Raw genomic sequence first — 17,006 nt, forward strand, 5'->3', positions numbered from 1 at the left:
TAGGGGACCAGCAGCCTCGAAAATAAGGGATCAGCAGTCAAAATAAGGGATTTTAGCCAACCAGTTCCTTTCCTTTCCCCCATAACAGTCAATCGAAGGAGCCTCCAAAACAAATCCAAAAGCCCCTCCTCCCAAGAGATCACCCCCGCCATTGTACTCAACCAGCTCCTTTCCTTTTCCCCCACCATGTGCCCCCACTCCAGACAGACCTTTTCCCCAGCAAGGGTGAGTGGGCCATCAATGACATATCCATCCGATTCTGAGCACAGGTATGTTCAACTTCTGAGCTCCTCCGAGCGAAAGGCAGAAAGCCCAGCCAGCAGCCAAACAAAGCCTCAAGTGGTGGTTCCCATAGTGTAACAACCCGGCAAAGGGGATGCAGCAAGGAAAACCACCGTCACCTCTCCGCTGGGAAGCGCTGAGCAAAGGCGAGTCCCTAGGCAACGCGGCCGATTTGATCGGCACAAGGCATGCAAGCTCCACCCCCCAGTCATTCTTAGACTCCTTATTGGGTGAGCAATGCAGCCAAGCAACACAGTTGGAGCCTCCCTCCTCCCTGGCCGGCAGGGAGGGAGGGAGAGGAGCTGCTTCCTTTGAAACCCAGGAAATTTAAGGGATGTCATCAATCCAGGACAGCAGCGGGAAACGGCGCTGGGATAAGGGAGTTTCCCGCCATATAAGGGATGGTTGACAGCTATGAAATGGTGCCCTATCCAATTTGAAACCATAGCAGACCCTGCTTAGCTTTGTAAATGTGAAAGCAGTTTTAGTGCTGCACCAGTAGAATAAAAATGCTGTCCCTGTCCCTGGGAGGGACTCAAACCACCAACCTTTTGGTTAACAGCCGAACGCACTAACTAATTGTGCCACAGAGAATTCCTAAAATGGATCCTAGAGAAGGGAATCCCTACAAAAGGGATCCTGAAAGGGCATGGACTAGAAAGCAATCATTTCATCAATCCGAACTAACTTGTACCTACTGATGATCATGAATACTGTATTGGATACACGGTATGGGATTCTGAAGCATTCACTACACATGAAGGGAATGGTGCACTGAGCTATTAGTGAGCTTGCACCCATAGATTCCATTATTATTAATAATAATCAGGCAAGGCTACATATTGGAATGTGTTTGCCCAAGCTAGGAATATGCTCAGAATGTTCAATGAAGTTTACTTACTCATATCAGAAGCACAACAGGCAACAGCCAGTCAGTCATTGTGAAATTGGTGCTTTGTTGTTACCACGTTACATTACCACAAAGGACTTGATCCATGATCAAAGATCACATGCCTGAAGGCTGACACCAAAGGCAAATATCAGCCCTGTTGGGAGGTTACATCCTTCAGATAAGAGACAGGCATTCTGAAGTCTGATAATGGTGCATGACAGTCAACAGCTCGGAGTCTTGACTGAATTGAGTGCATCTGCTCCATGAGTTTTGAGACATTTAAACTACACGGTTTGCTGGGATAAAGCTTCCTAAAGAAAAGGGGAAAAAAGGACACAGGGAAGCGGGGATGTTCATTTTAAAAATAAAAATCAGAACTCTAACGATGGTGTTTATTGACACATTTCCTTCCAGGTTGAAATTTTTGATGACCTTTAAAGTTCCTACTGGGGCAGCAAATCTGAGTCTAGCAAACTTTTGCAGAAGTTGGGTTGCAGATCCCATGGGGGGATCTGAATGTCAGCAAATTCAAAGTGAACTTTGAAGTTTCTGGTGAAAATAGAGCTGAAATTTCTCAAAGGAAAAAAAAATCCATTGTTTTCTAACTGTCATGTAAAAAAGAAGGCCGATCAGATGGGCTGGGTACAAATATAATACTAATACTACTACTCTTAATAAATTCTCTGCCTTTTTCTTTTTGTGGCAGCATGTCCCACCCACAGTGCCCTGTAATGGCTCTAGGTAGCCCAAGTTGTTCTGGAGGATCAAAATAGTGGCAAAAGTAGCCTAAAGGGATGTGCTCAGGTGAATGGGGAGAAATGCTTTGTGGCGGCAGCTGCAATTTTAGAAGTGCACTTTGGACATTGTTGGTGAAATTCTCATTTCCTGTGCCGAATTCAGTGAAATCGTTTCCCCCCATCCCCACAAAAATCATCTGCTGGCGAATGAGGTGGAGAATTTTGAGAGGCCGTTGGTGCACAGGTCTAGATAAAACTGAATTTCAACAGAAGCAGAATGGTTTTTTGATGCAATGTGCAGCTTGAAAAGGAAAAGTTGATCCAAAAGATGTTCAGCATTTTATTGCACATTTCTCCTAATGTACACATTTGGTATGCAATTTTTCCTTGTGTGCAAATCTTCGCAAGTAATTTTCCCTATTGTAATGCATTTGTATATGCTATTTTCACAAACATATCTATTTCAATGCACACTGTCCCGTAACACACACACACATCTTCATACACATTTTATTGTTATCACTAAATTATGAAATCTGGAAAAGTGTGAATTTCACAGAATACCTGCATTTTGGTTAAGCTTCAGGAAGTCCAGATTGTCTACCTTTCTATTTCAAATACTGCATAATCAATGCATCTGGGTGAGCTCTGCATAGACATTGGCTTCTCCATCTGACAGAAGTCAGGAACTGTATTTTATAGACACAATTATTTCATTGTCTGTCTCAGGAATTGATGCCACTCATCACTTGAAGTGGATGAAAGAAAATCCATCTTAAATAAAATACAGAGAGGGAGAGAGAGAGAAAGTAAATGGAACCCCTTCTTGGCAACACACTTATCTTGTTGGAACCAGCACAAATCTTGGATCCCTTCTACAGGTGAAACTGTGTGTGTGGATTTATTTTTAAAGTGCTCCCTTCCAGCGTCGCTGCTTCCCAACACTTGTGCTGTATAAGTCAAGCCAAGATTATTAAAGAAAGCATCAATTAGACTTCTATTAACATATCATTTTCTCTTGGTACCTGTTTAATAACAGGAGGTATATGATTCATTCAGTGTGTGGCATGTGCTATTTCAGTCATAAATGCAACACCAGCCCTCTTCAAACATTCAAGTAGTTTCTCCAGAACTCACAAATGGGGTGTGTGGGAAGAAGAGAGACTTAGCCCTTATATCTAATATAAGGAGATCTTTATGACTTGCACCTTAAACCACATCCCACTGTACCATTCTGCTAGGGGTTGTATACCTATAGGAAGGGTGATAGCTCCATGGTAGAGAATCTGCTTCGCCTGCAGAAGACCCAAGATTCAATCCCTGGCATCTCCGGATAGGGCTGGAAATGTCTGCTGTCTGAAACGTTGGACAGCTTCAGTAAGTCAATGCAGGAAAAACTGGGCTAGACAGATCAGTGGTGAAATGGAGTATAAAGTACCATATTTTTCGCTCTATAAGACGCACCAGACCACAAGACGCACCTAGTTTTTGGAGGAGGAAAACAAGAAAAAAAAATATTCTGAATCTCAGAAGCCAGAACAGCAAGAGGGATCGCTGCGCAGTGAAAGCAGCAATCCCTCTTGCTGTTCTGGCTTCTGGGATAGCTGCACAGTCTGCATTCTCTCCATAAGACGCACACACATTCCCCCTTACTTTTTAGGAGGGGAAAAGTGAGTCTTATAGAGAAAAAAATACGATAGATTCCTATGTTCCAAAGGTATGTCTCCTGGAATTTATACAGCAGGACAGCATCCTATGTTCTTAGGTAGTATCTATTTACTATTGCTTTCAATAGCAAATGGCTATTTTGTGGCATGACCTCTGTATTAGGTGTGTGTTGAAGATGGAATGCTTTTCCAGACTGTTAAACACCTATCTGTTAACCATGTCATTTCCTGACTGTTGAAACGTAGTTCCTTTCCCTTTTTATTTTTGGGTCAGGCTGCTGCAGCTGCTTAAAAGTATGTGTCATTTATTTTATTTTATTTTATTTTAAACAAAAATGTATTCCACCCTTCCTTCCATAGTAGTCCAGAGCTGCAAACATCAAAATCATAAAATAGTACTATTTAAAATGAAATAATAAAAACATATTTAAAACATTTAAAAACATTGTAATACCATCTTAAGCTGTTAGAAAACAGAGCATCTAAAAAAAAAAAACACATTTAAAAGCAATTACATACCACCATAGCTGTTAATTTCTAGCTGGTGGCTATCTGGATATTTTAATTGTTGTTTTTTAGTGAATTTAATAGTTTTTATATATATTGTGAAACGCTTTGAGATTTCTCATCTATCTATCTATCTATCATCTATCTATCTATCTATCTATCTATCTATCTATCTATCTATCATCTATCTATCTATCATCTATCTATCTATCATCTATCTATCTATCTATCATCATCTATCTATCTATCATCTACCCCCCCCCCCACATATATACACACAAACATATCCAGAAAATATTATGGCAGAAATAGCCAAAAGGTCCTTTCCAGATGTTGTTGGCACTCCAACTTCCATCAGGCCTTGCCTGCCTGGCCAATGCTCAGGGATAATGGAAGCTGAAGGCCAACAACATCTGGAAGGCATCAGATTGACTACAACTGTGAAAATCCTGTCCTCTGACTGACATTGAAATGTTGGCTCTCACTGATATAAATCCTGAAGGGAAGTACATTTCCAGGAACATAGGAAGCTGCCTTATACAGAGTTAGATCCTTGATCCATCTTGGTCTCTCCCAGCCCTACCTGGAGATGCCGAGGATAGAACCAAGGACCTTCTGCTTGCAAGGCAGATGCTCTGCTACTGAGCTATGGCCTGTCCCCAGATGTAAGGGCCTGCCTCATTTAAGTAATTAGTCTTCACAAATCTCTCTCCCACCAGAGCCAATGGAAAGCTGCTTTTCAGGTCTAATTGCTGCAAGCCCTCTGAAAATAATTGCTGTGTGGCAATTAGGCTTTGAAACAGCGTGATTGGATCTTAATTACCATATGGGGGCATTGGGGGGAGGTCAAAGCTGCAGTAGGAAGGGTTACATTACAAGCTACTGCATAAACAATGACCCCTCACACACCCCATAATGTCCATAACATTCCTTGAAGCACTAAAACTGGTAAGGAAGCATGAATGGCATGGGCTAAGACTCATCTTTCAGTTACTGTTCATTTTTTAAAAACTGCATAGCCATTCTCTGTCCACATCACATCTGAGATATAAAGTGCAGTGAGGTGGTATCATCAAGAACCAAAATGTTATGGGTTTTTTGGGGGGGGGTAGGAATTGGGGAGGAGGGCAAATAAGATGGGCAATTTTGATAAGTGAAAGCAAATAAAACCTCTCAAAGGCAGTTTTGATATAGCTTTATCTAGCAGTGATGGTCAAACTTGGCCCTCCAGCTGTTTTGGGACTACAACTCCCATCATCCCTAGCTAACATGACCAGTGGTCAAGGATGATGGGAATTGTAGTCCCAAAACAGCTGGAGGGCCAAGTTTGGCCATCACTTAATTCTATAGCATCTATTGTTTGAAAATATCTACAAGGAACTTTTCCTCATTAACAATTTTAATTTGCTTCCTTGAAGGAAAGGTTGAGAATTAGTCACTCTTAAATCTTCAATACGATTTTACCGTTTTCTCTACAATCTATGGAATCTGTTCAAATTTATTTTATTCATTGTTATTGTATTATTACTTCTCTTAAAAAGAACCTTAAAAATGCAAAGTGTCAAATCGCACAATATATTTTAATGGAAGAGGTTTGTGGGCAGGTTCTTATTGCTTTCACTTTTGCTCTGATTGATTGTCACATTTATGGCCGCAGAAGTAATTGGCCAGAGATTTGCAGTTCCCCAATGAGAAAATTGTCTTGCATCCCTAGGCAGCAATGTTTGAATGGGATCTTCCAGATCCCAAGGCCACTAGCAACATGCAGTTCTTCAGCTCTTGACTTTTGATTTATTTCTCCAAAGAGTAATTCCCCAACAAGGCTGATATATGTGTAGTTTTAAGAGATACGGTAACAGCTTCTTCCTGTTCCCAAACAACTAAGTTTCTCTCTTCTTTCCTCTGCCTCCATATGCAGTCCAGAGTCAGGTTGCAAATAATATAGTTGGTTCTCTGTTTCGAATCTTCATGTGCTTGTCTGGTGCCAGGTTATGGAAACTGTCTCCAAGGAAGCTACATCCTGTTCTTCTTATCGTGGCATCCTCAGCCTACAAGTAAATGGGCAAAGAATAATACCAAATGGTATTATAGTGAGATGTGAACATACCTCTCTTTGGATAAGGATGGAGAACCTATGGTCCTCCAGATATTGTTGGACTATATAACTGTCATCATCCTTGACAAAGGCCCATTTTGGCTGGAGCTGATGGAAGTTGGAGTTCAACATCTAGACTCCACTTTTAACATTTAATAACTATTTATACAAATAGACAAATTACCATTTATCTGCAGCTTTTCAGGGTATTATTTCTAGGTAGTCAGTCTCCAAATTTACAAATCTTCCTAAACTTTTAAAACTTTCTGGAAGTGTATTAAAGCTTTTTGGGGTTTTTTCCATTGGATCTTCCATTCCAGCTCACACCAGATCAATCCTTTCTAAACCTCCTATCGACATTTTCGCTGCTGGGATCTCACTCCATTTTTCAACTGGGCCATAATTAGCAGTGTAGGTTTAAAAGCACTGTTACCAAATGATGGGCAAATGGTTATCAGTCTTCTTATTGACAAATCCCATGTTGCCTGTGGTTTAACCCTTCACAAACTTAATCTAAAGGTGCAGCTGACTCCTATTTGCAAAAGATGCAGGTATGATGTAGGCAGAAACGCATAAAATCTTCATAGCATCATAGGATTGCGGAGTTGGAAGGAACCCCAAGGGTCATCTAGTCCAACTGTTTTATTAGTCATATCAACATTAAATGCCTTCATCAGGAGCTAAGCAACATTGACCTGCTCAGCAGGTCATTGACCCTTGCTTCAGAGGACAACATGAGGACATTTTCATTATGATGACGTTCAAGCCACTCAGAGAGTTTCTCAGGTCTTTTGTTCTTGTTTCTGTCACGTATTTTGTGTTGTTGTTTTTTATATTGTATTTCATATTGTAAAGTGCCCTGAGTTCTACAGATGAAGGGTGGTATGCAAACTTAATAAATATTAAAGAATAAAAAAATATTAATAAGCAGCATATAAACAGTCTAAGTAACCAAACAAATTGAGAAATAGCAGCCCAGAATCTAGCATCCTGACATTGGAACTCTAGATTCCCCACTTCTGTTAAATTCTGTACATCCTAAGCATTTTTATCTGGCAGTGAAAGTTCATCAAAATACATGGGATTTTGATACATCAAGGGTTTATAGGACTACTTGGATTATTTTAAATATATATTTATTTTGGACTCTATATAGGACTTTATATAGGACTCTATACAGTGGTACCTCGGGTTACATACGCTTCAGGTTACGTACATTTCAGGTTACAGACTCCGCTAACCCAGAAATAGTGCTTCAGGTTAAGAACTTTGCTTCAGGATGAGAACAGAAATTGTGCTCCGGCGGCGCGGCAGCAGCAGGAGGCCCCATTAGCTAAAGTGGTGCTTCAGATTAAGAACAGTTTCAGGTTAAGAACAGACCTCCAGAACGAATTAAGTACTTAACCCGAGGTACCACTGTATATCATTTTATAAAGGACCTGCACTAGCTGCCTATTAAACACTGAAACAGTTTTGAGATCCTGTTGCATACAAAGCCTATAACAACTTTAAACTCTGAACACAGGTTCACTAGTGCCAGCAATGAAAAAGCCCACCTCCATGATACCACAAACCGATAACCATCACAGTTGGAAAGGACCCCGAGGGTCATCTAGACCAACCCCTTGTAATGCAGGAATCTCAAGGAACCCGTGATCCCAAATTTTATAATTCTATGCAAGACTATCTTCCTCTCCACTGCCTGGAAGGATACTGAGATCAACAAATGGAATCCAGTTAATTTTGTGATGGCCTGATGGTTATCTCTTAACTTGCCATCACCAACTAACAATATTTTATCTCCTAGGTGGGGAGTTCCACATGCTGGGTGCCACAACAAAAAGGGGATTTTGCACACACCAAGTGGTGCAGTTAAATAATTTTAGGCTCTGGGTTTAACGAGTTTATGGTGCAAGAGAGCTCTTTAGGCAGCAGTACATATTATTTCACTTATGTTCAAAATGTGGTCAATTATCCCCGCTGCATTGGAGGGCCGTCCTGCTCAGTGGGGCACAGGACATCTGCTTTGAAGGTCAATTCTGTGTCCAGGGCGGCTGTCTACCAGCTCCATCTGGTATGCAGGCTGAGATCCTACCTGCCCACAGGCTGTTTCGCTAGAGTGGTGCATGCTCTGGTTATCTCCCGCTTGGATTATTGCAATGCGCTCTATGTGAGGCTAATTTTGAAGATGACCCGAAAACTACAACTAATCCAGAATGAGGCAGCTAGACTGGTGACTGGGAGTGGCTGCCGAGATCATATAACACCGGTCTTGAAAGACCTACATTGGTTCCGAATACGTTTCCGAGCACAATTCAAAGTATTGGTGCTGACCCTTATAGCCCTAAACGGCCTCGGCCCAGTATACCTGAAGGAGCGTCTTCACCCCCATCATTCAGCTGAGGTTCTCACTCCGAGAAGTGAGGTTACAGGGAACCAGGCAGAGAGCCTTCTTGGTAGTGGCCCCCACCCTGTGGAACACCCTCCCATCAGATGTCAAGGAAATAAACAACTATCTGAATTTTAGAAGACATCTGAAGGCAGCCCTGTTTAAGGAGGTTTTTAATGTTTCATGTTTTATTATGTTTTTAATATTCCGTTATGCAGGTGGTGCTGTGGTTTTAACCACTGTGCTGCTTGGACTTGCCGATCAGAAGGTCGGTGGTTCAAGGACTCGTGACGGGGTGAGCTCCCATTGTTCGGTCCCAGCTTCTGCCAACCCAACAGTTTGAAAGCACAAAGTGCAAGTAGATAAATAGGTACCACTCCAGCGGGAAGGTAAATGGTGTTTCCATGCTCCTCTGGCTTCGTCAGAAGTGGCTTAGTCATGCTGGCCACATGACTCGGAAAAACGCCAGCTTGAACACCGCAACCCCAGGGTCGTTTGTGACTGAACTTAACTGTCAGGGGTACCTTTACCTTTACCTTTAATATTCTGTTGGGAGCTGTCCAGAGTGGCTGGAGAGGCCCAGCCAGATGGGTGGGTTATAAAATAATAATAATAATAATAATAATAATAATAATAATAATAATAATAATAATAATTCCACCCTGTTGACAACATAGAATCATAAAGTCACAAAATTTGCAGAGTTGGAAGGGACACACATGCAGCAGTTATGCTGCATGGTTTTTTAGTGCTTTGCATTTAAATTTTAGTTCAGAATATGTTTTGTTTTGTTTAATGCTGCTTCATGCAGAAATGTGGTAGAATAAACACATGCAAAGGTGGTACGTTACAGAACTATATTGATGAGTCCGTCCCAAGTTATTAGTTGGCTGATGCAGAAAACAATGCACAATCCGAATGCACATTCAAATACTTCTTCATCTGCAAGGTGGCATTTCTGTCATCGAGAGCTTCATAATAAATCAGTTGCTCTCAAAAATGTAAATTAGACAAAGAACCCTTGGAAAAAATTCTGTGTTTATATTAATTACCTGATTAGGCAGCAGTGAACGGTTGTCTTCCACCTCAGCTGTGTTTGGAACATTTTTCGTCACTTTCATGCCAAAAGAACAGAAACTATTAACATTCCGTGTTATTCTAGTTAGCCCTGCTGATAAGGTCTGCTAAGGTTGTTTCCACATGTGAGGCTTGAGTCAGCCTTGTTTTATATCAGCTGTAGGCTGGATTAGATGGGATGGATAGATGGTTTTATTTCCATTCCCTAGCTTCATTAACAGTGTTCAGACGTGATGTGAAGAGTATGAAAATCGAAATTTCAGGAAGGGATTTGAGATTACGGGGGGTTTCAAAGGCAGCTCTGTATATGTGTCAGGGACTGGGCAGAGGATGAATGGTGGAGACCGCCTCCCCAGCCTGACCCTTCCAGAGAAAAAGAAGACAGTTCAGAATTACAACAGGGGTTTGAGGGAGGTCATAGCTCAGAGGAAGATGAGGGGGAAAGTCGGGAAGTAATGGGAGAGGAGGAGGAGGAGGCAGAGCCAGAGCAGCTGGCTGACATGTTATCACTGGAAAGCATTCTAGACCCACCATCTCCCAGAACCCAGCAAGCCTTAAAAGTAGGAAATCAAAGGGCTCAGAAGCAAAAGGCCCTCAGCACCACTTGTAGAAGAGATGACGAATGAGGAAGTGGGAGAGAAGGGGGATTTACTCTGGACAACACCATTATTCCAAGAAGCTGCATTCTCAAGCCTATCTCTGTAAATGTTGAATAAAAGCAGATGGTAAGGACTTTTCCTTGTCTTATCCCTTCCTGGCTGTGGGGGTTGGCTCCTCTGCCATCTGACAATACAGAAGTTTTTAATGTTTGATGTTTGACAGTGTTTGGTGTTTTAGTTTGCTCAAAGCCACCCAGAATGGCTGGGGAAACCCAGTCAGATGGGTGGCATAAAATAAATCGTCATTATCACCATCATCATAGCTCAGTGAAACAGCAACAACTTTGCATCCTAGGTAGGAATGAGAATTGTCCTCTGTCTGGAACAATAGAGACGGTGTTGTAAATCAGTATATACAATACTGAGCTAAATGGCCCGATGGATGATTCCGTATAAAAAAAAAAACTGGTTAATAAAGGGCTGTTCTAAGGGCTGTTCTTTAGATATGGTGTTGCCTGCGGTATCTTTCCTGACCTTATTGAAAACAGATATTGGTATGTTGGAATCTACTGTAGAATTATGCCCTGAACAGGCACTTTTATCCTGTTATCTCTATCTCTTCCAGGTTGCTGAGAGATAGAACCAGCAACCCAGTTTCTCTGGAGAAATTTGATTTCTGTAAATTCTGATATTATCCAATTTGATCTGCACCTCCCAGACTAAGGTGTGGATAAGGAATGTAGTCATCTATCAGAGGCCATATTTTTCCAGGTGTCAAGGTTTCAAACCTTATCAAAATATAGTTAAAATATATATTTGGAGATAAAAGAGGATAGATAAAAGGTTCAAAACACATAGCTTCCCTCTTAGGCATATTGACAACGAACACATTCAGGGAAGTTTTGCAGGTTGCAAGGCAACGATGAGAGACAGCACTTCGTTTGAGTCTCTAGACTGTGGTGAGATGAACAAACCTTCTTGCATCAGAAGCTCAACAGGGCTGTGTGATTTGCTCATGGCTCTTTGGATGCAAACTGGGGTTGGGGGAAGCATCCTGACATTTCTCTATTGCAAAATTTGGCACAGACAGGTTGGAACCAGCTAGTTGGGTGATGCTGCCTCCAGATTTCAGGTTTCCTGGGGAATGTGCTCATTACCCCTCAGCCATTGGCTGTCTTAACTGGTAGAGGTGTACAGCCATTGCCTATTGTCATGAATGAGCCAGCTCCCAGCGAAGCGTTGCAGCCCGATCTCAGGGAAGGTTTGCAACCAGCTAGAGCAGCTAGAGCAAACTACTCACCCAGCTCAAACCGCCTGCCCTGCTAGAACCATGGAAGCTGCCTGAGGACCATGGAGATGGAAGGTAGCCTTGTACATGAGAATCTTCTTTTCAGTTTCTATTCCATTAACTAATATGGGGAAGTTACTTATTACTTTTGTACCCCATCATTCTTCTGAAGAACTCAGGGCAGGAAACATGTAATTGCCCCACTTACCCCTTGAAACAGATCTGGAAGGTATATTTGAGTGAAAGATAAAGCTTGGCTGAATGCTATTCAATCAGCTTCATGATTCAGCAGGATTTGAATCCAGGTTTTTCTGGTCCCAGACCGACCATATCATTAAAATTACTCATGATCACTACCTTTTTGATGTTTTCAAACTAGTTTTCCTATTTGTTTTGTCAGAGACAAAATGTGGGGAAAAATAAGGAAACCTTCCATAAAAGCTGATTTTACTAATTTGTGTGAATAAATGATGAAGAATAAAATGTCATTTATATCTCATTAACTTTGCTTACACTTTGCCTTGGAAACCAGATAGACATTTCAGGTGATAAATTATCTGTAACAAGAAAGGGCAACATACTTTCCCTTGAGTCGCTAATCACCATGAATTTCTCTGCTATTCAGTGCGAATCCTTTATTAAGAAGAATGTATTTTGCATTAATGTGGGTTAAATTTGATCTCATAGAAAATCAATTGCAATTTAGAACTTGGTTCAAATTTACAAGTCAGATGCAAACGTCTCTACAATAAATGTATACCAATATGTGCATGTGTGCATTTCAGAGATTAGGCTGGATGAGTCAACATGGCTTCCACTCTCAAAACCACTTGCAGTTAACTTTGAAAACCAGTGTACAAGATTAGGCGAAGTGGTTTTGAGCACGTCTTCACCTCCGTAGATTATACTCATCTTTACTTTTCCTTTTTGAACTCAGGAAAATAACTCAGGAAAATAACAGCATTTGAAGAGTCCTACTAGATCAAAATAAGGGACGCGGGTGGCGCTGTGGGTTAAACCACAGAGCCTAGGACTTGCTGATCAGAAGGTTGGCAGTTCGAATCCCCAAACGGGGTGAGCTCCTGTTGCTCGGTCCCTGCTCCTGCCAACCTAGCAGTTCAAAAGCACATCAAAGTGCAAGTAGATAAATAGGTACCGCTCCGGTGGGAAGGTAAACGGCGTTTCCGTGTGCTGCTCTGGTTCGCCAGAAGCGGCTTAGTCATGCTGGCCACATGACCCCAAAGCTGTACGCCAGCTCCCTCGGCCAATAAAGCAAGATGAGCACCCCAACCCCAGAGTCGGCCATGACTGGACCTAATGGTCAAGGGTCCCTTTACCTTTACTAGATCAAAGCTCCATCTAGTCAAGTATCCTGTTCTCATAGGGGCCAGCCACATGCCTATGGGAAGCTCACTAAGAGGACCTGAGTCAGAGACTGTTCCCACTTATGATTCCCAGAAATGAGATAGAGAGGCATACTGTCTTATGATTCCCAGAAATGAGATAGAGAGGCATACTGTCCTTGACAGTGGAGACAGAGCATAGACATCATGGCTAGCAGCCACGAATAGCCTTATTTTCAATGAATTTGACTAATTCACTTGTAAAGCCATCTAAGTTAGTGGCCAGCACTACATCATGTGAAAACAAATTCCATAGTTTGTGCTGTGGGGGAAAGTACCTACTTTTGTCCGTCCCAAACTTTCCAATATTCAGCTTTGTTGGTTGGTCCCAGGTTCTAGCAGTATGAGAGAGGGAGAAAAGCACATCATGACCTCATACAGTGCTATTTTTCCCCCTAGAAAAAGCGGTTCTGGAACTCACCACGAAGACTCCCTTGTTATTTTATAATGGCAGTGCCACTCGCCTGAGAGGTGCCAGAACCTGGTGAATTCCGGCTGCAAAAAAGCCCTGGGACTCTCATATGTCATAACCTTTCCTTCTAGAAAAGATTCCTTATTATGCTGTATTCTCTTGATCAATTTGGTTGCCCCTTTCTGAACTTTTCCCAGGGCCACAGCAATCCAGAACAGGACTTTTAGTGTGGCTGCTACTCTTCTGTGGAATAGCATTCCTGCTGAGATACTGTCTGCACTTCTTAAAAACCATTGAAGACATTTTCGTTCTGTTTGGATAAATGGATCTCTGCCATAGGTATCTATTTTGTATTGTTTTAAAAAGGTAAAAGTAAAGGGACCCCTGACCATTAGGTCCAGTCATGAACAACTCTGGGGTTGTGGTGCTCATCTTGCTTTATTGGCCGAGGGAGCCGGCGTACAGCTTCTGGGTCATGTGGCCAGCATGACTAATCCGCTTCTGGCGAACCAGAGCAGCACACGGAAACGCCATTTACCTTCCCGCTGGAGTGGTACCTATTTATTTACTTGCATTTTGACGTCCTTTCGAACTGCTAGGTTGGCAGGAGAAGGGACCTTAGTTTTGTTTTAAATTGGCTGGGTTTGTTCGTTTTTAGTTTTTAACTGTTTTTAGCAGGGTGTGTGTGCTATAAATTGCCTTGAAACTGCTGTGTAAAAAGCGATTAATAAATTAATGTTGATGGTGCTCATCATCTACAATATCCGTTTTGAGGAGATGTGACTAAAGCTGTGCACAGAATTCCAAGTGTTATTGCACCATAGATCTGTGTAGCAGCCTTATGATATTGACACTTTTATTTTCAATCCTTTCCCTATGACACTTAGCACCCAAATACTCAGTCTTGATTCTGGATGCCATTGGTAAGAATGCAATGACTAACTATAAAAAGAATTTACAGAACACCAGGCTCATTCTTAAGAGTGCCTTTCAGAGCCTGCACCCAAATGACACTTGCATGTGCCCATAGCAGCCAGACATCCCAGGTAATGAAAGCAATGACTCAATTACGAGAGGAAGTAGCTACAGACATTTCAGTTTTCAGTTGCAGCCATTGTCATGACTCTGATCAGCAGAAAGGCTCAGGATAAGTTCCAAAGACAGCTTTAAGCTTTTAGGATTTACCCAATCTTTGTAACAAGTTGGCTGGAAAATTAATACAAAGAACAGGCATATTCATGCTTATGTAAGAGTTGCATTAATTAAATTAGATTTGCTGGACTTGATTATGAGGCCAAGAACCTGGAAACAGCTGTTTGTTATACTCTCGATGTAAACTCCTGAGGTGGAATTCAACATCATGCTGTGGCAAATGTTCCGTCTGCACAAGCACTACAGCTTTCCAGGCAGAGTGACCCCCCGTTCTCCTCCTCTGCATGATGTTCTGGGGGATTCTTCTGACCCAGAAGAGAGAGAGCCAGTGTGGTGTGGTGGTTAAGAGTGGTAGATTCGTAATCTGGGGAACCGGGTTCACGTCTCCGCTTCTCCACATGCAGCTGCTGGGTGACCTTGGGCTAGTCATGCTTCTTTGAAGTCTCTCAGCCCCACTCACCTCACAGAGTGTTTGTTGTGCGGGAGGAAGGGAAAGGAGATTGTTAGCCGCTTTGAGACTCCTTCGGGTTGTGATAAAGCGGGATATAAAATCCAAACTCCTCCAAACTCCTCCACCCAATTTGGGGGACAGGGGGTTGTGGTGTATGTGAGAGGAAAGTCCCATCATGCAAGCAAAAGTCCTTGCACATGGGTTATTCTGACGGGGCTCATTGGTTGAACCACACCCATGGCTTTATTGAACTTTCCCTGTGATTTGTTTTATTTTACAGTATCAGGAAGTGACTGTTTTGCTCACAGAGCAAGCATTAATTGTAGAAAAGAGGGTTAAACATTTGGAGTACTACCAATAGACCAGATATAGTATCTTCTAATGGTTAGAATATCAGCTTTGCACCTTAGAATTGTTCTTATTGTTATTACATTTACCCCCATCTTTCTTCCATCTTGGAATCCGTGTGGCTCCTAGGAAGTCTCTCATCCAGACTCATACTTGCTTCATTTCAGTAAGGTGACAACTTCAGATGCCTTAAAACTGCACCCTAGGTTAACACCCATGGGCTAACTGTGAACTTGAGTGACTCGTGCTATTGTCATTGCATAATTTTGCATAAAGTGAAATCTGAGATGAATTTGGAAGGCCCTGCAAAAGAAATTGAGACTCATGGAGTGTGAAGTTGTTTCCACATCTCTATAAGTCACATGCATTCAAGTTTGGTTCCCCATCTGTAAAAATGGAGGCAGCTCTAGGCAGAAGGAAGAAGGGGCAGCAAGGAAGAAGGGCAGACTCTTTCCACAGAGAAGATGACTTTTAGACAGCTGAGGGTGGTCGACTGATGAAGTAGAGTTCACAGGCAAGGATATATCAGGATATAAGAGCAAAGAGGTAAGGATGGCAGGTTCATGGGTGGCTGTTAAGTTGAGGACAATGCGCTTGTGCTTTCCCTTCAGAGAAGTATGAGAATAAATGTAAACAAAGACTTTCCTCATACAGAACATGTTAGTGCTTGAATCCTAAGCACACAGAAAAAACTATATCGTTGAACTTTGTGCAAATATGCTTAGGGTCAAGCTTCAGAAGCTATTTATAAATGAGAGCACAGATGGATGATTTCAGTTTATCTTCATCTCTCTTTTTTAATCTTAGATTCACCCAATTTTTGCATTAGTTTTCATTTCAAAAAAAGTTATGAAAATATGTAAGCATTTTCATGTGTTTTCTCCTAAAAAGACAAGTAATATACACTTTTTGCAAGCATTTTCACCCTAACATAATGCAGTTTTATAGAATGGTTTAATTAATATAAACATTTATGGGTTGATAATATCCCCTAATATACACATTTGTGTATACATTTTTGGGTTGGAGGACTGCACTGAAAAATCCAATGAAGTGAGAATTTTGCATGATAGTTCTTCTTCGGTTCAGATATAGGTTCGAGAAGTGCAAATTCACATCAGACTGTGAACCAAATCAATCTCTCCTCCTCCCTAAATGATGATAAGAGACAACTAGACTGTAGTTCTGCTTTTAGAATTCAGCATCCATTTACGCTGGTGCATTCTTTCTATGTCTATAGCCAAAAGGTGCTGAAGAGCAGAATTTTTGCTTTCATTTTCATTCCTTGTCCTCTCTGGAATGTACCTCCAACTTTATCCTATTTGTCACACAACATTTACTAGAGATAAACACAGCTCAGGCAGACATTGTATCTGCTTCTGATGACATGGTTTGGGTCTGACCTTCAATTATCCTGTTATCCTTTGGCTGGGTTTTCCATGGGCAAAAGATTTAAAAAAATGTTCTAAATCATACAGAGCTGTGATAGTTCTGAGCAGTGAAACACACTGGCTCATCAATACAAGATTCATATTTCATTATATAGTTTGAGGACAGGTGTGCATTTATTATTAAGTAACAAAGGTAAAGGTAAAGGTAAAGGTAAAGGGACCCCTGACCATTAGGTCCAGTCGTGACCGACTCTGGGATTGTGGTGCTCATCTCGCTTTATTGGCCAAGGGAGCCGGCGTACAGCTTCCGGGTCAT

At 41.7% G+C, this 17,006-nt stretch overlaps 1 long non-coding RNA gene across 1 annotated transcript; it reads right to left on the reverse strand.

The window, feature by feature from the left end:
• Window positions 1-5,711: 5,711 nt before the first annotated feature.
• Window positions 5,712-13,271, reverse strand: LOC310763140. Its single transcript, XR_014548510.1, has 3 exons — window positions 13,215-13,271; window positions 9,622-9,683; window positions 5,712-6,133 (listed from the first exon to the last, which is right to left on the reverse strand). It is a non-coding gene; the product is annotated as an uncharacterized lncRNA (long non-coding RNA).
• Between the last annotated feature and the right edge of the window lie 3,735 nt (window positions 13,272-17,006).

Source organism: Podarcis filfolensis (assembly GCF_964270895.1).
Source record: "Podarcis filfolensis genome assembly, chromosome: 5".
In the NCBI taxonomy this organism is placed as follows: domain Eukaryota; kingdom Metazoa; phylum Chordata; class Lepidosauria; order Squamata; family Lacertidae; genus Podarcis; species Podarcis filfolensis.